Raw genomic sequence first — 26,942 nt, forward strand, 5'->3', positions numbered from 1 at the left:
ATATTTGCCGTTTAACTTTAAAATAAATTCAAAAACACAAACTAAAAACCCAACAATTCGCAAGTCTAAAAATATCCCCCTTCAAAAAGTACAATCGACTCATTGTACTTGTGACCCCCGGCCAAACTCGTCCCCCTTCCAATACTAATATTTCAATCGCAAGTACTCGAAGTAATACTAAACTACCAATTATTACAAACACAGGTACCAACTACTCGGAACACGAAACTCCTTCAAAATTTCGCACTTATTAATTAAAAACTTCGCGAAAACGGGGCCCTAATTGGCGACAGATTTCGCTAAAAAAGGGGAAATTGTTATAAAAAAAATTTTTTTTTTCGTTGTCCGGCTCGCTCGCCGTTCGTTAACCGGTTAAAAGCAGTTCGAACCGGATAAAAGCAGTTCGAACCGGTTTAAGGTTTACAAGTTTGAGTTCTGGATTTTATTTTACTTGATTAGGGAGCTTTTGTTGGTCGAAATCCGGAATTACGGATCGTTGGCATTTTTTTTTTCTTATTGTGAACAAGGTTATTGTATTTTAAAAACGCGAAACGAGTAGTATATTCATCATTAACAGCTTATAAGTGACCACTGCTGACCAAAGACCTCTTCTTATACGGAGAAGGTTTGAGCATTAATCACCACGCTTGCTCAACGCGGGTTGGCAATTTCAAACTTATAATTCGAAATTATAAGCCCAGGTTTCCTCACGATGTTTTCCTCCACCGTTTGTCAGTGATGTCTAAATAATCTTAGAAAGTACAATACATGTAACTCGGAAAAAGTCACATTGGTACTTTCCGTTAGTAGGTTTCGAACTCGCACTCTCATGCATAATAAGCGGGCCACCATGACATTAAGAGACGAGTAGAATATTAAAATGAAAAATAAATAAGGAGTCTTAAATCTATTTAATTGGGTCCTATAGAACAGATGGACGATTGACTAGTCACAATTTTGTGACTAGTGGAAATAGTATCAGATTTTTAGATAATACCTATATCTATTTGAAATATCGCCTGACATCACTTCTAGGTACATTTTATACGTAGCAATGACGTATTTGCTCCCACTCCTGAACTTTGATTCGTTTTATCTTACATAATAACATGACAAAAAATACGTGTCTAATATTTTTTCATTACCGTACCTAACACATGACAGACTAAATAGATTTTTTACTTTTCATATCCCGTCATCATCCCTATTTACGCCTCGTATGTTATGTCCAACACACAGTTGAAAATTCACGTTTCAAATAACATTAAAAAAAAAACTAGTGGCACTCAGACCCATCCGACTAGCAAGTAGCAAGCAACAACATTCAACCACAACTTTAAAGCCTAGCAAAATTGAAAATTAGCAACGAACCAAACATCAAAGCACCATTGAAATCCGGTTCGAACCGGACTGAAGCGGTTTAAACCTGTTATTACCGGTTTCCACTGACCGCAGTAGGGTGGCCATGCGTTTTTATGAGGACAGGATGTTTTAATGCGGTTGTTTTAAATGTTTGTGGTGTAAGGATAATGAGGTTTCGGGGTTAGGGGGTGAAAATTGGGTAAATAAAAGGGTGAGGCCGGATATGTGGGATGAAAACGGGGTTCGGGATGGGTTTGAGGCCGTTTCACATGATCGTGCTGAAAATTAAATGATACAGGCCGTGTTTAGGTGTTTTTGAACAAATGTTTTTTCGTGTTTACCTGTTTGTGGGTAAGCTTTTGAATATTCGATAATCATTGCACGTTGTTTGTATATTTTGTTGTTTTGTATTTAGTTTATTTATTTATTTAACTCTTTATACACATAAATGACTGCCTCGTTGGTCGAGTGGTCGCAAGTGAGACTGCCGGACAAGGGCTCCCGGTTTCGATTCCCGAGTCGGGCAAAGTATTACTGGATATTTTTCGTTTTTTTGGACAATTTCTCAGTAGTAGCACGGATTCTGGAATTGTGCCCAGTATATGGCAATAGGCTCACCCCCTATTACATGGGACTTAAAACACAAATGGTGAAAAGTGGGTGTACATTGTACAGTGGCATTACGTGTCGTAATGTGCACCTCTGCCTATTCCCCCTTTACCGTAAAATATCCCTCTTATATCATACTCCCCCTACACTCACTCCCACTCACTCATAAGGGTCACTCACTCATTCCCCCCTTTTTGTTTACAGAAGCTGACCGCACGAGATGCAAGCTAGGTGAGTGAAATTAATTATTTACTATCCAATGTGAATGTTTTGGAAAAAGTTATTTCATTTTTAGTGCGGTTTTTCCAAATGTGAGTTGTTTAATGAAGAAGAATTTTGTGCTAAGAGTAGGTATTTTTGTTGATCCGGAGCTGCGGACTACCTAGCGGGTTTACCGTGGCTCCGGCTCGAAAAGCAGGAGTAGGAACGGGGTGGTTTTTAGTCAGTAAGAGTCTGAGACTCCCTCTCGTCTCGCCCAAGGCAGGAGGATGATTTTCACCCCGAAAAAAGGGTATCTTTGTGAGAAGTATTTTTAGGGTTTAATAATGAAATAAGTTTTTAAACTGACATGGTCACTAACACTAACATTAGAACTTGAGACGGGATATTTACCATGTTTATTTATGTGTAAGAGTTTCCGATATTTCGGCACTGTTGCAAGCGCCATGATCACAGATAAACTGTTCATCCATCCATCTTTCTGTAAATAAGCTGCAAAATAGTAACAGTTTTAGTTTAGTTCCTAACTGATTACTAACTGATTACTCTAACTCTTACTCTTTACTCCTACTCTAACTCTTCCTAACTGATTACTCTGAGAATAAATCCAGAAGCCACAGTCTCTTTTAAAATACAGACAGAGTAGAATATAATGGGATAAAAATGTCCCTTATACACCTTTATCATTAGACCGTCGTGTCTGTCAAAATAACTAACGTCCACTGTTGAACATAGGCCTCCCCTAAGGCAAGGATGAGTGTGCTTTTTCACCAGAGATGTGCTATGCTACGTTACTGTGGATGCGTTTGGCTTCCATCCATATTCATTGGTACACATAGTTTAGCACTGGTGGAAACGGACTCAGCTAAGCTATTTTTTTTTTTATATAGAAAGATGTGTGCTATGGATGACTTCCCTACTTTCGATATATCGCATACTCGTACTGCGTATCTTCCTCACACAGCTACATAGCTCAGTATCAGTGGAAACGGCCACATAGTTTCCCAGCTTACTCGAGCTGCGCATCTTCCTCACACAGCTACATAACTTAGTATCAGTGAAAACGGTCACATAGTTTCACAGCTTAGCTATTACATCTTCGTAACATCACTACATAACACATCTCTGGTGGAAAAAGCAGCCTAAAACTGACATAAAAACTGTTGAACATACCTATTTTAAAAAGGATAACATACATAGTTCTTTAAAATACAAAATTTAACATTATCTGTGCAAACATTTTGTAATCTGGCAACATTGTGTTATGTTGTATACCGTCCTTTCCTGACATGTATTTCTACCATTAAGCTGCTATAGTTTCCGTACCCTTTCGTTTACAGGTTTCGTTATATTTTATTATCTAGAGCACCCATCTTTTATTTTAATATAGGTAGGTACTTATAGTCAAAAGGTAACTTTTGACTTAACTAAATATAATATGATTTTCAGATACAAGTTACTGTACTTAGACTACTTAAGACTTTTTAAAGACTGATTAATACTAGCTTCTGATCAATAATCACTGTGCGGTACGGTGGTTAGATTTGATTCCCCCAAGGAGCCTGCAAATCTTTGTGTGATCCACAAATAGTTGTTTCGGGTCTGGGTGTCATATGTATGTGATTTATGTTTGTTAATGCACCCACAACACAGGAAATAATACTAGTGAAGGAGATCATTATTATTGTGTTAGATAGTCCATTTATCGAGAAAGGCCATAGGCTAAACATACGCTATTTTCAATAGGAGCCAAGCAGAGCGGGTGAAACCGCGCGGAAGTAGCTAGTTCATAATATATCACCATTGCACCCATGCGAAGCTGTAGCGGGTCGCTAGTATAATTTAAATTATCTAAATAACGTATGAAGTAAAACATACATATATAGTATACACATAATACACAAATCTCCCCTTATTCTCTCTCAAAGGGTACATATACACATGGACTTATAAAGGGTGTGCTATCCCTTAAACAAGGGGTGGAAACTATATGAGGAAAATACTTTGAGCTCTTTGACTAAGGAAACTGGTGTCGGTTGTATTATTTCATTTATAATATTGTTAATGGTTGTCTTGTAATCATAATAATTATTTGTCATGGTTGTTATAAAGATTTTTTTTATGGTATAAGCTGGTAAATGAGTAGACGGATCACCTTATGGTTAGCAATCGCCGTCGGCCATGGACACTCGAAACAGCAGATGCATTACAAGTGCTAATGCTATTCTATCTATGGAAATGTCTGTTAATCAATAACTATAAAACAGCTAAGCAGATTTTAATGGAGTTTCATTAAAATTAAAATTGATTAGACAATTAGACATTACAAGACAGTAGACATTAAAATTTGCACAGGCGTAGATTAACGTTTAAGACATAACTTTAGATTTCTTTTATCCTGAAAAATTTGTTCAGCAATGATTTTATCGCCAGCGGCGTTAGTAGTCCGTCAAAATCTAAGCCCAATGGTGTATTTGCTAGGCCTAAACCATTCTGATCCGGAGCTGCGGACTACCTAGCAGGTTTACCGGGGCTCCGACTCGAAAAGCAGAAGTAGGAACGAGGTGGTTTTTAGTCAGTAAGAGTCTGACACTCCCTCTCACCTCACCCAGGGCGGGAGAAGTCATTGGATGATTTTCTCCCCTTAAAAAAGCCCCAAACCATTAGACACTAAATTTCAGACAGCCATAGTAACTAAACCAATAGGACCTCATGCAACATCACTGCCATCTGGTGAATACAAGAAAAATTATTGTCCTCATTGATATTATTAATGGATGTAGCTTATCGCTATAGCATACAATACGACATGCACAGCTGGTCGTAGCTGATATCTGTAGGATTTCGTCATGTAATGTCAATGTGTGATAAGGAATTGTCATTATAGAGTGTGATTGTCAAAGTTTTAGATTAAAAGTTGGGTCTGATTTATCCATCAGGGGCCTTAGTCTGCTATTACAATTGTGTCAGAATAGAATAAAATAGAATGAGCTATAATTCTGACACGATTGTAATAGCAGACCAAAGTCCCAGGTTATATGGGTGCTTTTCTACCAGAGATGTGCTATGCTACGTTGCTGTCGATGTGTTTGGCTTCCACCAATCATATTCATTGGTACACATAGCTTAGCACTGGTGGAATTGGACTCAGCTCAGCTATGGATGGCTTCCCTACTATCGACATAACGCATACTCGAGCTAGCTACATAGCTTAGTATCGGTAGAAACGATCACACAGTTTCACAGCTTAGCTATTACATCTTCGTAGCATGGCTACATTTCATATCTTTGATGGAAACTCACCCTGAGTCTGATTTATCCATTGGATATAACTCTCCCACTGCTAAGCAAAGGCCTCTTCTCATGCGAAGAACGCCTCTGGTGTTTCGGGTGTCCATAAGCAGCGGCGATTGCTTACCATCAGGTGATCCGTCTGCTCGTTTACCGGCTTATACCATAAAAAAATACTCCCAATCCTAGCAAATAACAATATCTATAAAAGTAAAAAGGTTTTTACGATAATTAAATAAGGGGTTGTAAAATTTTACGTGTAAGTATGTATGTATGTTTGTAAGATATAAAACAAAAGGGGGAGGTATATTATATGTGTTGTTCTAGAGTACTGGCATAGTAGAATACTTTCCCTCTCTGTGTGATTACGAATTTGATTTCTGTTTCTTTGATATTCCCGTTTCTATTTTGTGTTTACTATTTATCATTACGTCAAGGTCACGCCTTTTATCCCCGAAGGGGTAGGCAGAGATGCACATTACGGCACGTAATTCCGCTATACAATGTACACTCACTTTTCACCATTTATGATATATGTTACATGTAATAGGGGATGAGCCTATTGCCACTGGGCACAATTCCAGGCTAGTACTAAGAAATTTTCGAAAAACCGAAAAAAGCCCAGCAATACTTTGCCAGACCCGGGAATCGAACCCGAGACCCTTTGTCCAGCAGTCGCACTAGTGACCACTCGACGTAAAGTACGAAAGTACTTGGTCACCCATCCAAAAACTGACCGCGGTAAGCAAGTTTAACATCAGTTTTGTACAAAATGAAAAATGAGGAAGGCACGTAACGTTATGATCGTTGTATACAATTTTATAACTTCAATATCTTTCATAGTAACTGCTTATTAAAGTGTAAAAGATTTCCTCTCTTTCTCTCTTTATACTTTTTTTTTTCAACATTTTTAATGAAAAACCACCTAGAGAGTGTTGTAATATCGTGTTAAATATTAAAATTTTTCGTACATTTTTTACTTCATTTCGCTTCGTTCGACGTTATTTGAAACTAGGTTTTCATTAACATCAAAAAACCTTTGACAGTCCACTGCTGGACACTAATCTCCACTATAATACATCAAATCATCAGCCTATAAGTGGCCACTGCTGACCAAAGGCCTCTTCTCGCACGGAGAGTGTTTGAGCAATAATCACCACGCTTGCTCAATACGGGTTGGCAATTTCAGACTTATAATCAGTAATTTTATAAGCTCAGGTTTCCTCACAATGTTTTCCTTCACCGTTTTTCAGTGGTGTCTAAATAATGTTAGAAAGTACATATAACTCGGAAATTGTCATATTGGTACTTGCCGTTGGTAGGTTTCGAACCCGCGCCGTCATTCATGAGAAGCGGTTTTTGCATTGAGCAAGCATAGTGATTAATGCTTAAACCTCCGTGTGAGAAGAGGCTTTGTTCAGCAGTGGTCACCTATAGGCTGATGATGTCTGATATGCGATTCTACCAGGTAGTTATCTACATTTTCCACTCAAGTACGACATCATTTCCCTATCGTAACATAAAAAAATATAGCACCAAAACACCGAAAAAAGGCATCAAAACACCCAAACAAAAGGCATCAAAACACCGAAAAAAAGGCAAAACGATAACAATTATTGTCCCCATTCTTTCCTCACGGCAGCCGCGGCTCTCGCCATACCCTGACGTCATAACTATTACGTCAGAGCATACATTATGCCTTATTAACGCTCAACACATTTGCGAAGAGACAAAGCGTGGCGTTAAAAGATCATACCAAGGTATGTGGGTCGCGGGGTGCGGGTTTAGTGGTGAGCGGAGCGAGTAGCGGGGTGAAGAGCGATTTTTTTGTACGCTGTTTTATTTAAGATCAAGTTTTACTGTACTACGTTTATTCATTGGTCGATTGGCGTCTGCCGCTGGGCAAGCCAAAGTGTTTCTGGGTGTTTTCGATTTTTAGAAAATTGTCTAAACTTGTGCCCAGTATATGGCAATAAGCTCACCCCCTTTTACATGGGACTTATAATATAAATGGTGAAATATAGGCGTACATTCAACAGTGTCATTACGTGCCGTAATGTGCACCTCTACCTATTCCTTGGGAGATAAAAATTCGTGACTTAACCATTGTACTAGGTAGTAAAATTTGGGACAACTCAATTCATGGAATCTATCCCATACAAAAACTTGATCTACTCAAACACAAAACATTATGTCACAAGTGACTTACAGCGATTTTAAAACCCGCTAATCGCTCCGCTAATCACAATAACCCACCTACTATCAACCCAAGAGTATAATTACGAGGTAGCTTTCCTGGCAACACTGTATTTGCTTTACTCTGTCCTACGTGAGTTGCCAGACAAAAATATTGCTTTTTTAATGTAATTTAATGGTGTGGAGATGTGTGGCTGTTGCATAATGGTAACACCATCGCGTTTCGTAGCTTTTAGGGGATAAGCAGAGGTGTATTTGTGGTGATTTTGTTTTTTAATTCTTTATTTATGGGGTATTTCTATTATAGACATACTTTAAGGTCTCTAGACGCTAAAAATATGATGATAGATTGTGTGGTAATGATAATATCGTTTCTTAGTGATAAATTAATGTCAGTCTAATTGACACGATTGACACGGTGGCTGGACTACCGGCTGCCGTGAAACGTCTAGCGTATTCGATTCCCGCACGGAGCAACTCTTTGTGTGATCCACAAATTGTTGTTTTGGATCTGGGTGTCATGTGTGAACTTGTATGTTTGTAAACGCACCCACGACATAGGAGAAAATCCTAGTATAGGGCAAAGTTTCTTAAAAAAAGTATGTGTTAAAATTACGATAAAGGTCAAAAACAGAGACATTAGTTCAACACCTTAAACAATTTGATTATAATGAAAACAAAAAAACTAAAAAAAACAAATATTTACTTAACACCCATAAAAATTAGGCACAAAAGAAAAAAACAGCATCCCCATAACCCCAAAACAAAAATCAGCACAACAACACAACAAGAAAAAGAAAAAAAAAATCCGTTGTTAAGCAAAAAAAAAAAGAAATTTTTCAACCCATTCTTTTAAAGTGAAAAAAAAACTTTTCGGCCCCCAATCGTATAGTCGCCCCTTATTCAAGAAGTGTCGGGTGTTTCCCACAAAAAAAGTCCGGTAAACCCGACATTTCTTGAAGTTTCGTTACATTGGAAGACACTCAACTCTTAGCAAGTAAAGGGACATAGCAACCACCGATTGGCCGTCACGAGGTTTTTTTCCAAAACTTTTTTCCTTTTATTTCGTCTAAATTTTACTTAGGATTCTGCCTTCTATTTTAAGCATTTTAATTCTGGGTTTGATATTAAAAATATAGGGTAATACGTTTCTCGGATATTCATAAAAAAAATTGCAAACATTGAGTTTGATACAACTAATTATCCACAAATTTTTCCGTTTTAATTTTGCTATCAAACACACGTCTACAGTCTATAAGTGGCCACTGCTGACCAAGGGCTTCATCTAACACGAAAAAAGTTTGAACATTAATAACCACGTCTGCTCAATGTGGGCGGTGATTTTAACGGCGGTTACCCAGCCGCCACGCCAACCGTGCAGTCAGAATTTGTTTGCAGAAAATCATTTATTAATATATTTATTTTGAACTTTATGTATAGATAGAAGGTATATAGGTAGTACATATTCCAGAAGAAATCTCTTCCTGCAGTCCTTTGACAGGAAAAATTATAGAAACTAAAACACCATAGCTACCAAATAATTAAAAAACCCCCAAAAAATAGACTTTGTAACCATTTTTTTACATTTTCCACTCTCATATTCTACAAAAAAACATGCAATTATTCAGCAACTGTACAAGTAAAAATTTTACATTCATATGAATACAGACAGACAATTTAATACTAATACCAGCAAGCTAACCTAACCTAACCAGTTTTTCAAATCAAAACCAAATCACTATTCAATCAACTCCAGCTTTGTATCCCTAACAATCTGGCATAGTAACAGACATTCAATGGGGCCCCATACCAGACACAGCTGCCGACCCAAGCCCCCTAGTTCTTTTTTCTTATGGTATAAGCCGGTAAACGAGCCAACGGATCGCCTGATGGTAAGCAATCGCCGCCGCCCATGGACAATTGAAACACCAGAGGCGTTACAACTGAAAAGTTTGGCGAGCTAAACTGTAATGAAAGTTATGTTAAATAAATTAAAAAGTGCGTTGCTTACTTTTTGGGGGTTAGGAATTTAAGGGTTGTTGGGGAATCGGGGATTGAGTAGATTAGGAAGATGGATAATTAGGCCTCCGGTAACCTCACTCACACAACACAAACGTTGTTTCACGTTGGTTTTCTGTAAGGCCGTGGTATTACTCCGCTCCAGCCAGCCCATTTATCCCGAAGGATGGCTCTCCCACACTTAAGCGTTGTTTCACGTCAGTTTTCTGCTCGGCCGTGGTATCACTCCGCTCAACACCCATTCGTGCCGAAGCATCACTCTCCCACACTTAAATAGTTGCCAGGCAAACACGACAAAAGCACAGAAAATTTTGTACCTACCTACGAAATTTCACAACGAATACCGCACGACATTAAAATTGTTTAAGCCGTAGCTTCTGAAGTTAATTTTTTATTATTAAAATGTTCCCTTTGATGCTACTCTGACATTTTTGGTTAAATGTCACGAGAACTTTTTGAACGTTCTTCGTGATGTGCGCGAAATATTTTCCGTTGTACCTACAACAACGATGTAAGTATGATGTGATGACAAAATGGCGGTATTTTTCGTTTTATTTTGTATTGTATTGTAGTGTAGTGAGAGGTTTTTTGAGTAATTATTAATTTGATAAATCGTTTCTTTAAAAACAATGAACTAAAAATCATGTTAACATTATAATAAATTAAGATTTAAGAAAAAAAGTTATTTTATACTGGAGCTGCGGACTACCTAGCGAGTTACCGCGGCTCCAGCTCGAAAACAGGAGTAGGAACGGGGTGATTTTTAGTCAGTAAGAGTCTAACACTCTCTCGCCTCATCCACTTAACATTAAAAAATCTGTTTTATAACTTATAACAGATGACAAAATAAAAAAATACGTGTCTAATATTTTTTCATTACCTAACTGACGGACTAAATAGATTTTAAATTTTCATACCCCGTCATCATTTCTTTTACGATTTAACATAACTATGACGACATATCATAAAAATATTCAAAATTTCAAGCAAACCCGACCTCTTTTTACTTACTACACAATTGTAGTACAAAAAGGGAACTCAATACAAAACTTTTGGAATCGCTTGTAATTTGCAGAACGCGCGACGCTACGCTATTGGTCCGACTTTACACGACAAATCCATCTAAACAGCGCTTTATTTTCTACAGCGCATTTCAAATTGGCACGTTATTTGCGACACAAAGATACGATAGATATTAAATGATACATGTTTCTAGTATAAAAGAGATTTAATTTTGTAAGTAAATTAGATTAGATTTCAAAATATAAAAGAAATCGAAATGTAACAAGAATAGAAGAAATCAATTATTTGAAGACAACCTACATAGTAAACATAATCAGTTGAATACACTTATAATTTTGTGCCTAGAAATAAAATTAAATACAGTTAAACAAAATACTAAAACTATTTAAACAAGAGCGCAACGGAAATGTCAGTATTAAAAAATAAAATGATAAAAATTCAAAGCGCTATCTCAAGCGCTGACAGCGCTGCAAACCCAACGCGCCATATTCCTCCCTTCGACTATTTCTGATAGTCATTCAGAGGTTCATTCAAATTACATTTCAGTGCGATTTTGCTCTCCGTCGACACAAGACGTGCGTTCCAACAAAAATTCACACAAAAATAGACATTAAATCTCAAAAATACAACTTTACAACAATTTTCCCGCGAGTGAAACAGTTTTTTGACGTTTAATCCGCAAAATGGCCGACTTTTAGTGTTTTTTTTTTTATTCGAACAGGCCAGTGTATATCGTAAAGTGCCAGTACCTATGTTAGAAGGAAAACGGTGAGTAATGTTTCAAAAATAGTTTTTATTTTGTTTGTATTTTTTTTTCTCTTTTGAAACAGTTTACTCTACATTCTGTTGCCGGGCGCTTGTTTTAAGATTCTTGTGTAGTATGACTATGCGTTTCGAGTATTTAGGACATTTCCTAATTATAGTAATTGATTAGGTACTCAATGTTATATAGTGCAAACGGTTTTCCTGTTAGTTTGTACACATTCTAGCCTTTGTTAGTGTACCTAGCAATATAACATTACTATAACAAAAATATTCAAAAAAATATACCTATAATTTCAAAAAATTATGACGCGTCACAGAAAAACGCTTATAACTCAGCCATTTTTAAAGCTACAGTCAAACAAAATACATCAAAATGTTCGTTGAAATATTCCCTAACTGATGCTGTTATAATTTCAGCAAATAATTTAGAAAATATAGCTGAAATTCAGCCTGAAACATGAAGCATTACTTTCGATCCCCGCCCCTTGACGCGTGATATTAAACGTGTTAATTGGACGTAAAAGAGTCGTATAAAAATACAGTAAACCTCTTATTATACTCACGCTTACAATGTTACGGGGTAGGCAGAGATATATATTTTTTAGAAAATAGCAGAAATAAGTATATAGCTAGCCGGTTTTAATGATTAGGTACATGAATTTGATGGAAGCTAAAGAAGTATTTAAATAAAATAAAACAAAGTTTTTGCTTCGTGTCATGTATGGTCCATGGCTCAAAAGCGTATGTATTTATGTATGTATGTATGTAAAACTACTTAATATAACTAAATTAATGAGGTCATTCAAATGGTCGTTTAAATATTAAGTAGGTATACGATTTCCTCTTTAGTCTTGGGGTCAAAAGCAGTACCTTTTGGGCTTCTTTTAGCAAATCAAAGTATTACTCCAATTTTTTTACTTTTTTTAACAGAAAAATCTAATGAACATGATTTGTTCACAAAACAAAAATTTGACGTTAAATAGACGCCCCCTCTATACCGACCAATTGAATTCTATTCAAACAAAAATGATTTCTAACAGCTAGAATATATGATTCTATTTCCAATACCCATGTATCTAGAAGTAACATACCGCTGATTTGTCTTCAAAATTCTAAGAACGGCGCCTACTCGCCTCGTGTCCTTCCGTGTCCCACGATATTGTACCCTATGTGATATAGGATATTGTTTGTATTGTAATGTAATCCCTATGAACTATTTAAGGTTGAAATTCCTTTGTGTGATTAATTTGTTTTTCTTGTATGGAATGTTTATTTGATGAGGGTACTAGTTCGGTTTGAATGCGAACAAATTGGTTGCAATTATTGTTATTCTTGCTTGTTATAAAGAGAGCTAAGAAAAACATGATAGCTTCTTTTTCAATGGGGAAAATCATCCAATGACTTCTCCCTTCTCACAAAAATACTCTTTTTTCGGGATGAAAATCATCCAATGACTTCTCCCGTCTTGGGCGAGGCGAGAGGGAGTGTCAGACTCTTACTGACTAAAAACCACGCCGTTCCTACTCCTGTTTTTCTAGCTGGAGTACCGGTAAACCTACTGGATAGTCCGCAGCTCCGGAGATATGATTTCTAACTAACTCTTTAATATTTAACAAACAAAACTATAAATATAACTAAGCCCAAACTAATAAAACAATACCTCACTCCCATCTTCAAAAAGTTCATTGTCCTCATAACATTAATTATCAATGAAAAAAAAACTACGTAATCAACCATTGATTGGTTGATTACGTATTTTAAATAATACATTAACAAAATTGAAAGCTACACTATTTAAAAATTCGGTCGATTTTCGAAAAACAGTAACCCTAGCTACTTTTTTAGGGATCCGTACGCAAAGGGTGGAAACGGGAACCATATTACTAAGACCCTGTTGTCTGTCTGTCTAACTGTCTGTCACCAAACTATGTCTCACAAACCGTGGTAGCTAGACAATTGAAATACTTCCATATACTTAATCTTACGATAAACTTTTACATTATTTGAATTAAACAGCATGTATGGTCATGCAAACTAAACGTGTATACAAACTTTCATCTCAATCGGTTGAAGATATCTGCTTCAAAATTTAGTTGCAAGAATCCACTTCACACACATACATTGCAAATTGAATAAAAATCCTGTGAAAACAATATAAGATTTATCATTTAAGGGATAAAATGAATCAAAGTTTAGGAGTGGAAGCAAATACGTCATTTCTACGTATAAAACGTACCTAGAAGTGACGTCACTCGATATTTCAAATCGATATATATCTTCGAAAGTATTTGTTTCTGAAAGAAAATAAAAAATACGTGTCTAATGTTTTAAAATAATCTACAAGACGGGCATTAAAGTAAAAATTAGTCATCTACCCTATTAAACGAATGAATGATACGGAACTTTTCGTCAACGAGTCGGACTCGTACTTGTATTTTTAATAACAACCCTTAGCCCTTCCCCCTAGGTTTATAATCACAAATAGTTTAATGTATAATTTCAAAGCAGGCATTTGGAGTATGTTGTCGTGATGTGGGGACGATACGGGTCGGGGATCGTAACGTGGGTCGTCAATCTATTCTTCTATACTAATACTAACTAATATTATAAAGCTAAAGAGTTTGTTTGTTTGAACGCGCTAATCTCCAGAACTACTGGTCCGATTTGAATAATTCTTTTTGTGTTGGATAGCTTATTTATTTAGGAAGGTTACAAGCTGTAAAACATTATGCTACGATTAATAGGAATTGAGCAGAGCGGGTGAAACCGCAGCCAAGTAGCTAGTTTTAGATATACGGTATTATTTAAATTCGGTAATAATGTTACTTACTTCGAAATTTTGGGCTTAGAGTAGCTTTCGCCCGCGGTTTCACACGCTTTATATCTGTAGTAAAAATTATATTATGTTAAGTACATAATATAATTTTTAAACTGGCAAGCCAATGCCGCGTAGCGTGTAGTGATTTCGATTCTCGCACAAAGCAACTCTTTGTGTGATCCACAAATTGTTGCTTAGGGTTTGGATTTTATCAACATCATCATCAACAGCCTGTAAGTGGCCACTGTTGACCAAAGGCCTCTTCTCACTCGAAAAAGTTTGAATGTCATGTGTATGTGAACTTATATATTTGTAAACGCACCCAAGACACAGGAGGAAAATCCTAGTATGGAGCAACGTACCTTTTTCTTCATAGTGTTTCGCTAATGCCCGAATACTCAAACGCTACTCAATTTTAAGACACTCTCAAGTGTAGTTCTGTCGCTATCAATTCTTTATAAAATGACAGAGATAGCACGATATTTAAGTACAATTTAAAATTGAGTAGCATTTGAGTATTCGGGCGTAAAACTCACAAATTCCCAGTAACTAAGCTAGTTATTATTCTTCAGCCTAACTTACTAATTAAAATCTTAATTAATGGTACAGAGTTTGAACTCAATATTACTACAATAGTTAGTATTTATCAATGTGGCCTCTGGCCTACCGATAAGATAGTATGCTCGTATTTTTATCAACCACACATATAAATGTTTCATTGAACTAAACTATATAACATATTTCGTTTTATGTTCCAACATTTTCAAATCAACTTTTGACCGTTACAGGCAACACGTGTTTTTTTAAAGATGGATGCCATTTTGTTTTTCTTTGGCAAGGAATTTTGTAAAGAAACTTTAGTTTTGGTTAGAGTAATCTATACTTTCTATACTTTATATTATAAAGCTGAAGAGTTTGTTTGTTTGAACGCACTAATCTCCGGAACTACTGGTCCGAATTGAATAATTATTTTTGTTTTGGATAGTGCATTTATCGAGGAAGGCTATAGGCTATAAAATATCACGCTATGACCAATAAGACAAAATAAAACTGTCTAAAATCATTAAATTATGGTCTTGGTGCCATTCTTTTGCACACATCTTACAAGTTAAATAATCCAAGTACAGAAATTAACATCATGATCAGAAATTCATACAATTTTTAACCAACTTTTAATTTTAAATAACATAACATCACATCCATAACAGTAATGTTACAAACCCCACATATAACATTAAATATCAATAACGTTTAAATTTAACAAAACGTGCGCAGGATTACACGATGTTTGAATAAAATAAACGTATTTCTATAGAGTGCGCATGAGTTTAAATAGTTGAAGGATATGGTCCTTTTATGGGGTTTACAATGGACCCGGATGTTGTATGGTACAGCTGCTGGTAACGTGGTGACAAGATGTGACGGTGACCACACTTTTGTTTGGCCGTGGATTTTTTTGGTACATAATTTTTTCTCATTTGTTCAGGATTCTGTTGGGTTGTGTGTTTATTTTTGGATGTAGAATTTTTTGTGATTATTAATGTGTGTATTAATACTAGATTTTTTTAATTATGAAACAATAAATAAAAATACATACGTAAAAAAACCTTTTCAAAGATATCTAACATTTCCATCTAATATTTCAATATACGAAAATAATTTCGTATTTTGTTAAAAAATATATTTATTATAATCACAACCTCATAAGAACAAGTTCTATTCTCTTGACATCTTCAGCCATTTTAAAATGACGTCACATCATGGCATCCTCAATTGCATTGATTTATGCCCATCTGTCTCTTATCTCAAAATTTTACAAAGAATCAACTATCTAATATAACGAATTACATTTTAAATCATTTAGATAGTATATCTAAAGACTTTTATAAGGATTATGCCATTTACAGATATAATGTGAATAGTACACACAATTCTCTTTTAAGATATTACTACTACACCGTTTTAGTATCATTACTATTTGTATACACCTTTCAAATATAAGTAAGGCTTTAAAAAATCTAACAAAACCCTTTTAAAACCATTTTTCAACGCCCAAAAAAACACCAACGACAAAAATTTTACAAATAACCAACAATCCAATTGACCGTTTGTATATTCAAAAAAAAAAATCGGCCCATTCTCTCTAAGTCCAAAAACTCATGGTCACCGTAGCAAAACTAAAATATACTTCAGACACATCTGCCCTGCACGTGGCCATACAATGGCATGGGGGCTATGGGAACACGTAATTGGTTCATGCAGAATCCATGGGGCTCGATGTTAGACTTCCCATTCATTTAAAGATGGGTATTTTTATAATGTATTTAGTATTTGTGATGTATTTGCGAATATTTTTTGGTTTTTGGTACCTAATTATTATTAGAATTTCGTACAGAATGGTGTGAAACACCAAAACGATAATTATTTTCTATGAACTTTGTATGAAATACTCTATATTGTTATTGTATTGAAAAGTTGATACTACCCAATTATCATTAGAATTTCATACAAAATTGTGTGAAAAGGTCGGTATTTTATAAGATTCAGTCAAAGTCAAAATTATTTATTTCAAATAGACCGGGAAGGCACTTTTGAACGTCAAAGCAAATATTATCTATTATATAAAAATAAGTCGGGTTTTCCTTCCTGACGCTATAACTCCAGAATGCACGAACCGATTTCCACGGTTTTGCATTCGTTAAGGTCTCGGGCTCCGTGAGGTTTATAGCAAAAAAAAAACAGGAAAAATTTAAGAAAAAAGCCAGAAGACAGGGAAATTGGTGGCGAAACGGAGTTCGCCTGGTTTGCTAGTTACAATATAAAGAAAACTTCTCTAGTTGCCATATTTGCTCGTTCCAAAGTGTAGATTCCTATGGAGAAGAACGAGCGAGAAACTCCATAGGTTACTCTTTTTCAATCAGATTCACAATACAATTCTAGGTTACATTGTTTCGATTGCTTCAACTATGTGAGAACAATGTAAAACTAATATTCTTTAAGAGACTAGTATCCTAATAGCACTTTACCCAACTAACTAGAAAAGGAAGAGTGATTCAGTACTTATATAATATTTTGAGTGCTATTATAGATTATTTTCAGTAAAATCATTGTGGAAAATGAAATTGACACGAACTGTTACATCAATCTAGGGTGAGTGGGGGCTGATGGGTATTTTTTCGGAATGACCACACCTTGGCGCGTGGTGCAAGTTAGGAGAGATAAGCTGAAGATAGATAGATAGAAAGATATATGGCAAATTTAGTTTTTTGTGGTGTAAGCTGGTAAACGAGCAGACGGATTACGTGAAACTATTTTTAAATATGTTAAACATTGAGTCTCAATTACCCGCCTTCTCAATCTCCGATTTCCCAATAACTTTTAAATTCCTAACCCCTAAAAGGCCAGCAACGCCTCTGGTGTTTCGGGTGTCCATGGGCAGTGACGGTTGCTTACCATCAGGTGATCTGTCTGCTCGTTTACCGGCGCGTATACCATAAAAAATATTATAGATTAAGATGTTTAATGCGATCAATTATGTGGTTTTCGCAAACTTACTACAGAAGTAGAGAGTATAGAATCATCAGAGTATGGCAATAGGGGCGGGCTATTCCTACTATATGAACCTCATAGCCAGAGTATAGCAATAGACTCACCCACTAATACCAGGAACTCATAACATATAACTGGTGAAAAGTGGGTCTTACGTTTATGAGTGTTAATCCTGCCCAACAATTCTTTTCCTGATAATGATTGTTAGGTTATAAAAAATCGCTAACTCTTATGACTTAGACTACAAACTGGGCACTAGGATCAATACTTGCGTACTAGGGGAAGACAAAACTGATCGACTGGACTTCACGCTCCTATACGAAGTGGGGTAGACAGTGTTGTAGGTTTTGTTTAACGAAATTTAGTAATGTATGATACTAAACGATGGTTAATGGTTATAAGGAAGGAATCCCTTTTTATGTCTGTCTATCTGTATGAATGTGATGAACTTCAAAACTGCTGAACGATTTTTTTGTACAATTTATAGATACACAAAGAGAGGGAGAGAAAGAGACAAAGATAATGTAATTACTTTTTTGGTTTTTTGAGTGAGGAAAATCAACCGATGTCTTCTTACGCCTTGTGCGAGGCGCGAGGGAGTGACAGACTCTTACTGACTAAAAAATCCCCGTTCCTACTCCTGCTTTTCAAGCCGGAGCCCCGATAAACCCGCTAGGTAGTCCGCAGCTCCGGATCAGACGTGCTTAAATAACCTAACAAGCATTTTACCGAAAAGGTTTAAGGAAATTGGTTGATTTTCCTCATTAAAAAAGGCTATAAGCACATACTAATAATAGAATATCTATACAGCAACCAGCCAATGGATACTCGACCTTATTCCATCAATACATTTTAGGTCGTAATTTAGGCAAACACACCATGACAGATGTCTGGACATTAGACAAAGATGGCGGCGATGACGTCATCACCAGCTGGTGTCACAATTAATTTTTATATAAACTAAAGTACAGCACATTCCTAGCACTTTACTAAGCGAAACAATTACGTCATTGTACCATGTGGTCGTCTGTGTGTGGCGTGCTCGAAAACTGCTATGTGTTTTTTGATGGAGTTTTTTAATGTTCAAGGATTAGTATGAAGCGTGGCATATATCTGTAGGTCTTTTGGATTTTCGAATTGTTCTGTATTGTTCGGTTTTGTTCGGTTATGTAACAATTTTGATCCCCCTAATATAACGATATTAGGGGATCACAAATGTAATTCCCCCTTTTCACCAATTATCCTACGAATCTAACGAAATTCGTAGGATAATTGGTGAAAAGTGGGTATTAATTTTAAAATACTCAGAAATATACTGAGAAATAGTCGATAAACCGAAAATGGCCAAGCAATAGTTTACTCGACCCGGAAATCGAACCAGGGACAAAATATAAGGAATAAATATACATTATACATTACATTTTACATTGGACAGAGAGTTGTCTCTCTGTCCAAATAATAATTTTAATATAAAAAATTGAATATTATCCACACATAAGTACTAAAATATAATAATATATAATACGAAATATAACAAGATAAATTACACAATTTCACGATGACTGATAAACAGTGGCCTTCGTTTAGCGATAACGTAACATAGCGATAACTACGCTGATACTATGTTGTATGTTAGCCAATGTTAGGCCCAACGTTGCTGTGGCGAAGCCGGCGCGAAGGACACTCCAGGCATCGCGAGATGATCTCCGACCATCGTAAGCAGTGGTCCTGGGGATGTGAGCACGGGTAGCCCGACCAGAACCAGACCTGCGCGTACTGTGCGTCTCTATCCGGGTGCGCATCAAAAAGTAACAAACTCTTCAGCTTTATTCACATAATAGTGTAGAAAAATAAATTATCATAACTGAGTTTTTCATCCCGAACATCCCAGACTACTCTGTTGAGTAAGAGGTCGCTATTTTTCGACAATTCTCAGTATCACCGTACCCATATTATTATCCAACGCTGCGGACTACCTAGCGGGTTGCCAGGGCTCCGGCTCGAAAAGCAGAAGAAGGAACGGGGTGGTTTTTAGTCAGTTACAGTCTGACACAGTTTCTCGGTTCGCCGAATGTGAGAGAAGCCATTGGATGATTTTTCCCCTTAAAAAAAGCCTTCACATTCTACCAGTAGGTAAAGTTATTACAAATAAATCGAAAATCGGCCAAAAATACGTAACTAAACCTATCCTATTTTTATCCAAACTAAAAAAAAAATAAACTGTCACTTTGACATCTGTCAAAAATCATGAACTGTCATTTAAAAACAGGGATATTCTATAAATTTTTTTTTGCAATGCAATAATATTTACACATTTTTTTTACAATACTTACGTTACCTCTGTAGTTCCAGTCGGCAGATTGTCTATACATATGTAGGTACTAATATGTTATTTGAATCGAATCAATAAAATGGATCTAAGAATAGCAACGACATTGCAAGTCAATCAGACACAATTTCCATCCATAATATATGTGTCTTACGTAATAAAATAGAGGTGACTTTGTACCTAATGTTTTAATGGTATCTATATCTATCTGGCCATCTTTTTTTTTAAGGGGGGAAAAATCATTCAATGACTTCTCTCTTGTATCGAAAACTATTGTTAAAGACTGGGTTAAGTAACCATTTAATGACTCTGAGTATGGCGGTTAGCTTGAATTTCTGTCTCTCTTAAACGCTCATATTATCGATAGGTTCATAGGTTCAATACCGTTACTGCCGTACTCAGAGTCATTTAATGGTTACTTAACCCAGTCCTTAGCAATTGTTTTCGGTACAAAATCGTTACTAAGGAATAGTTTAAGCAATCATTAAATTTCTCTGAGTATAGTAGTTAATACATTTAAAGTAATCGAAACGACAGCGCGTTCGGCGCTCTGATTGGTTGGTTTATTCGAGCCGGCCAACCAGAGCGCCAAACGCACTCTTGTTGCATTTTCGTTCAACGTAAAGCTAACTCGCACTAAGCCCCCAGTGCTACGTACGATGGCATAAATATTATTACTAACGGAAAATATATGAATTACATTGTACTTACAAGGAAAACAAAATAAATACCTATTATAAAACATTGTGTTTCCTACCTTTAATAATCTAAAATAACTGTTACTACCTAAGCTACAATACCCTACATTGTTATAAAATGTTTTTTAACGAACGCATAGGTTTTGTAACTCAGTCGACTCTAGACAATCAATGGTTACTGTCTCTGTACTGAATCTATTTTTATTTTCTTTCCTACATACTAAATAACTTCGCTTTTTTATGGTATAAGCCGGTAAACTAGCAGACGTATCACCTGATGGTAAGCAATCTCGCCGTCGCGCATGGACACTTGAAACACCAGAGGCGTTACAAGTGCCCGTCTTTTGGGCGTTAGGAATTTAACACATTGACCGGTGGTCACCGGTGACCGACGTTAGCGGAGGATTTGCCTTCAACAGTTTTCTATTGGCAATCAAAGACTTAAGGGTTGTTGGGGAATCGGGGATTGGTAAGATTGGGAAGGGGGTAATTGGGCCTTCAGTAACCTTACTCACACAACGCAAGCGTTGTTTCACGTCGGGTTTCTGGTAGGCCGTTCTATCACTCAGGTCGAGCCGGCGCATTCGTGCCGAAGCATGGCTCTCCCACACATTTTTTAAGACTGACTATATATTTTAATATAATACTTCTTAATCAGTAGTAGTTTGAAGTGTTGTTTGACAAATATGAGCAGCTGAATGAATGGGTGGTGTGTTTGGTGATAACAGAGGAGCTGATAAGCGCTTGTTACAATTCTTACTATACACTCTAGACTTTGTATTATAAAAATTACGCCATCATCTCGTTAATACGCCTTGAAAATTTGTTTGTTTGTGTGTTTGTCCATCAATTGCGCTAAAACTACTGAACGGATTTTGATGAAATTTGGTATGAACTGACTGGTTTTTTTATCCCACGGGGACGTGAGCGAAGACGGCTGACTGGGTGGCTAGCTAGGCGTTTTTAGTTAACCAAATCCATTTTTGAAATCAAAAAAGAAAGCTAAAGTTTCGAATTGTTTAAAAAAATCAGATTAAAAAGTATCAGAGAGCGTTGCTGTTCGGTCTATCTAAACTTATTCTATCTATAATATCTAAACCCACAGGAAGAATAAAGAGCCCATGACAAATATATTCTACACACGACTAAGTTGAGCGTTAAATACGAAAATTGGGTCGTATCTGGTTTTAAATCTAGTACGTCCTTTGGGAGATCCGGTGTACGCTTTTTTGGGCCTAAGCCTTAGTAAGAGGCTCTTATGAGTGTCTAGAGGTTTAGGAGGGAATGTACTCTTTGTGGCTTTTCCGGGGACATTCTCGGACTTACACGGTGCAAAGCAAACAGATTTGGACTAGGGACAGACATTTGAGATGTCTAAGAAAGTGGTTGCATACTCGTAAGTATTTGTGGAAGGGTTTTGTAAATAACCTCTTGTGTCCGTTCTTTTTTATGTAGATATAATATCTATATAACTGGTTAGAATTTTGTATAAAATACGTTATTTCGTATAATAATCTGTCAAAGAATAACCCGACTTTTACACTGCAAAGTGTCAGATGTCATTTGTTTTTGACAGCACAAATTAGCGGGAAGTCACATTCATTCAATTTTTATATGGTATAAATCGGTAAACGAACAGGCGGATCACCTGATGGTAAGCAATCGCCACCGCCAATGGACACCCGAAACACCAGAGGGGTTACAAGTGCGTTACTGGTCTTTTGGGGGTTATTTAATTTAAAAAGGGGTGTCGAATAATCGGTAATTGGGCCGCCAGTAACCTCACAGACACACAACGCAAGCGTTGTTTCACGTCGGTTTTCTGCTCGGCCGTGGTATCACTCCGGTCGAGCCGGCCCATTCGTGTCGAAGCATGGCTCTCCCACACTTATGAAACAAGCCCGTTTAACAATTATAACTTTCATTCATCTCTATGGAATTTGACCGTTAACATTTTAAACTAAAAATAGCTGAGTGAATGAGATGTGAAACTAAATATAACAACGCTTATCGGTCAGTTTTAACTGAAGAATGTGCTGATTTGTTTTAACCATGGTTATGTACAATGAGTCTATTTATAGATGAACTTCTAAACTTTTTTTAGATTTATAACGTCACGCCTTTAATCCCCGAAGGGGTAGGCAGAGGTGCGCACTATGACACGTAATGCCAATGTACACCCACATTTCAAGATTTATGTTGTAAGAATTATAATTATAACTAGTTGGTCGAGCGGTCGGCGGAGAAGTCTTGGATTCGATTTCCGGGTCGGGCAGTGTATTACTGGAGATTTTTCGGATTTTCGAAAATTTCTCTGTAGTAGCATGGAGTCTGGAATTGTGCCTAGTATATAGCAATAGGCTCACCCCCTATTACATGGGACTTATAACATGACTGGTAAAAAGTGGGTATTGCCCAGTCAGACTTTTAACATAGCCTGGTAATTGAATCTACTCCAATAACGAGCCAGACAAAATAATTATTATTAAAGCTCAAATTGAAATCTGTACTACGAACGTCTCTGCCCGCTCCCCATTTTTAACGAGGTCTTATAATAAAGTACAGCTGCCACCGAACAATAGTCTGAATTTTATTGTTGAAACCGAACTATTGTGACCCACCTCTTTGCTCTTTGCTAACGGGCACGGGAGTTTGCCATGTGCAAAAATTATTATTATTAAATACACGCTATTTTTTTTCTCGTGTTGCAATAATGTCGTTTGTTATATGTCAAACTTGATTTTTTTTGAATACCGTATTGTATTTATTTGTTGAATTCGTCAGCTGCCTATTTGGATTTTGTGTAAAATGATATTTACTAGAAATGTATTTCGTTGTCATCACGCCTTTTATCCCTGAAAGGGTAGGCAGAGGTGCACATTACGGCATGTAATGCCACTGTATAATGTACACCCACATTTTTCATGTCCACGTGTCTTATAATCACTATAACCTAGTTACGGCATATTTTTACTTACATAAATAACTTTAAATATTTTTCCTTGTGTGTAGGTAATTGATTATTATTATATTCACAGGGAAACACATTTACCTATTAACCGTTGATTAAAACAATAGTCAAGTTAATTATTATGTTACCGGCTTACTGTCACACTGCTATACTTCAGTTTACTGTCAGTATTGACAGTAGCAGCGTGACAGTCGCTGCGTCGTGTGTCGCGAAATGCTGCTCATGAATATGAGCCTCTAGCATGACTTGAAACTAGTCGAGTTCCTCGTCAAATAGTTTCCTAATATCGCATATTCGAGCTGCGCATCTTCCTCGCACAGTTACATAGCTTAGTATCAGTGGAAACGGTTACGTTTTTTCACAGCTTAGCTATTACATCTTCGTAGCGTAGCTACATAGCACATCTCTGGAGAAAAAGCACCCGAAAAAATCATCCATGGTCCAAAGTTCATCTTGTCAATGAAGATATTTGAAGAAAAAATATAATATCACTTTACCCATCCTAGCAGCCAAATCAACAATCTTTTAACTCTGTAACCAATACTAAACAGCAGAACCAATAAAAAAAAAACAAATTATCTAAAAAAAAAAAAATCCGACACCCAAATCTCAATAACAACACAAGACTCTTTTAACAATTGGCATACTGACACTTCATTCTCTGTCCACTTGATAAAAAAAAAACACACAAAGCCCCGCAAACAGCCAATGGCTGGCGTTCCCGCCGAAACGCGTTCCATTTCCAAATAATTTCAAAGATGGCGGCCGTAACGTTGCGAATGGGCAAATAGCAATTGACCCCAATTTTCTGGCTAATGGCTCCTGTTGGGACTATGTCGTGTGACATTGGTATTTGCTGCGGTTTCACTTGCTTATGGTGTTCAGTTTTATTATTTTGTGATGTATTTATTTGTGTATTTTTGTGTTTGTGTAAGTTTGTGTTGTGTTTGTGAACTGTGTGTTGAAATTTGTTTGTGTCGGTGTTGTGTTCGTTTGTAATAAGGATGATGACGGGGTATGTAAATTAAAAATCTATTTAGTCCGTCAGTTAGATTTAGATTTGTATTTAGGCCTGTTAGGTAATGAAAACATATTAGATACGTATTTTTTTATTTTATCACATAAGATAAGTATACTTGGTTCAAACGAATAAAAATTTGGACTATTAGGTAGATATTTGCTCCCACAAATACATAATATTCTATAATATAGAAATAAGTCAAGTTTTCCTTCCTGACGCTATAACTCCAGAACTCACGAACCGATTTCCACGGTTTTGCATTCGATGGATCATTGGTGGCGAAACGGAGTTCGCCGGGTTTGCTAGTCTACGTATAAAACGTACCTACAAGTGACGTCACGCGATATTTCAAATCAGAATTTCAGATCAAATACGAATTTTACATTTCGCAAATAAACTAACGCCCGAATACGGAAATGCTACTCAAATTTAAGTTGTACTTAAATCTCGTGCTATCTCTGTCATTTACAAAGAATTTGTAGGGACAGAACTATATTTGAGAGCATCTTAAAATTGAATGACGTTTGAGTATTTAAACATTAGTTGTTATTATTTAGTTATAAACATTCCTATACAGTAAAAAATATATATTTTTAATAACTTTTCCACCAATTTAAAGATAAAATATCAACGAAAATAGTTAAAAAAATATCATACCACAGACTGCCAAGTGCAGATAAATTCCCGCTCAATTTATCTACAACCGCCATTGATTCCAATTTCAAATCTTGATTCTGTCGCCGACGCGGGAACAAATATGGATGTAATCTGAACTAGACTGGACGCCATTTTGATATTTTATTTATTTTTTATTTGTGAGTTATTGGTTTTTAAGTTTGTTTTTTTTATGTTTTTCAAGACAATCTTTGATAGGTGTCGAAATATCTGTGATAAGTCTATGTAGATATTAGACGCATTTAAAATTCAGCTTCTATTAAAAGAAAATGTGCATTGCATATGTACCTATATACATTGCATTGTTTTAGTCCTAAACGGTAAAATAATAATTAGGTTCGTTATTATAAATACTAAATTAAACGTCAAACTAAAATTAAGTAGGTACCGTACGTATGTTATAATTTCTCAAAAAAATAAGGAATCAGATTTGCATTAAGTAACCGAATAATGTAAAGTTTTCCTTCTTTACCTACCAACATTACTTATTTATACAAACAAAAAAACTTATCGACCTAAAACTACCAAAAAATACCAAAAAAAATATAATCACAATCAAACACGGTCATATTCAACGAATTCTACAAAAAAAACACTACCTATAACATATCAACTATGGTACCTATATAAACCGCAAAAAAAAAATACACCCATCCGGTTCGCACAAAAAAATGTTTTTTTTTTTTATATCACAAAGTATGTGTGCGTTTTAGCGGAAGTCGAGCGAAGATAGTAAGGGAATGACCTCGACCCGATAGCCGATACACAGCAACAAAATGGCTGCCTAAAAATAACAATAATAATAAAATTAGGACACAAAATATTCCTAGAACTAACTAAGATTTCATTTAAAGGAAACATGTGTTTGGGTTTACATGTCAAATGAAAAAAATATGACTGAAGAAATGCAAAAGATTGTCTCGAGTCCGATTCCCGAATCGGGCAAAGTATTACTAAGTAATTTTCGGTTTTTGAAAATTTCTCAGTAGTAGCACGGAGTCTGGAATTGTGGCCAGTATATGGCAATAGGCTCACCCCCTATTACATGGGTGTACATTGTATAGCGGCATTACGTGCCGTAATGTGCACCTCTTTTTTTGAGGAGGAAATATCATCCAATGACTTCTCCCGCCTTGGGCGAGGCGAGAGGGAATGTCTGACTCTTACAGTAAGTAAGAGTCTGACATTCCCTCTCGCCACCAAAAACCACCCCGTTCCTTCTCCTGCATTGAGCCCCTAATGTGCACCTCTATCTACACCTTCAGGGAAAAAATTAATAACACTAGCCCTGAAACTTAACAAACAATCCCAAATCTTCCAAAAACCAAATAACTCTTTACCCAACCTAAGAATTGAACCGAACAGTAGCAATATACCACTCAACTACCAAGCCTTAT

The 26,942-nt window shown here is 36.3% G+C and overlaps 2 long non-coding RNA genes across 3 annotated transcripts in view; both read left to right on the forward strand.

Annotated features, from left to right (window-relative positions):
* The window catches only part of LOC126912136 (uncharacterized), a 196,196-nt gene that overhangs the window by 56,508 nt on the left and 112,746 nt on the right, over positions 1-26,942 (forward strand). The window lies entirely within an intron of this gene.
* The window catches only part of LOC118280121 (uncharacterized), a 60,583-nt gene that overhangs the window by 15,216 nt on the left and 18,425 nt on the right, over positions 1-26,942 (forward strand). The window contains exon 2 of one of the 2 annotated variants that reach the window (XR_007706776.1): positions 2,176-2,202. This is a non-coding gene — a long non-coding RNA (uncharacterized LOC118280121). Of the gene's footprint in view, positions 1-2,175; positions 2,203-11,237; positions 11,488-26,942 lie in introns of those variants that run through there. The other variant, XR_007706775.1, reaches the window with a different exon arrangement.

Source organism: Spodoptera frugiperda, chromosome 22, assembly GCF_023101765.2.
Source record: "Spodoptera frugiperda isolate SF20-4 chromosome 22, AGI-APGP_CSIRO_Sfru_2.0, whole genome shotgun sequence".
Lineage (NCBI taxonomy): Eukaryota > Metazoa > Arthropoda > Insecta > Lepidoptera > Noctuidae > Spodoptera > Spodoptera frugiperda.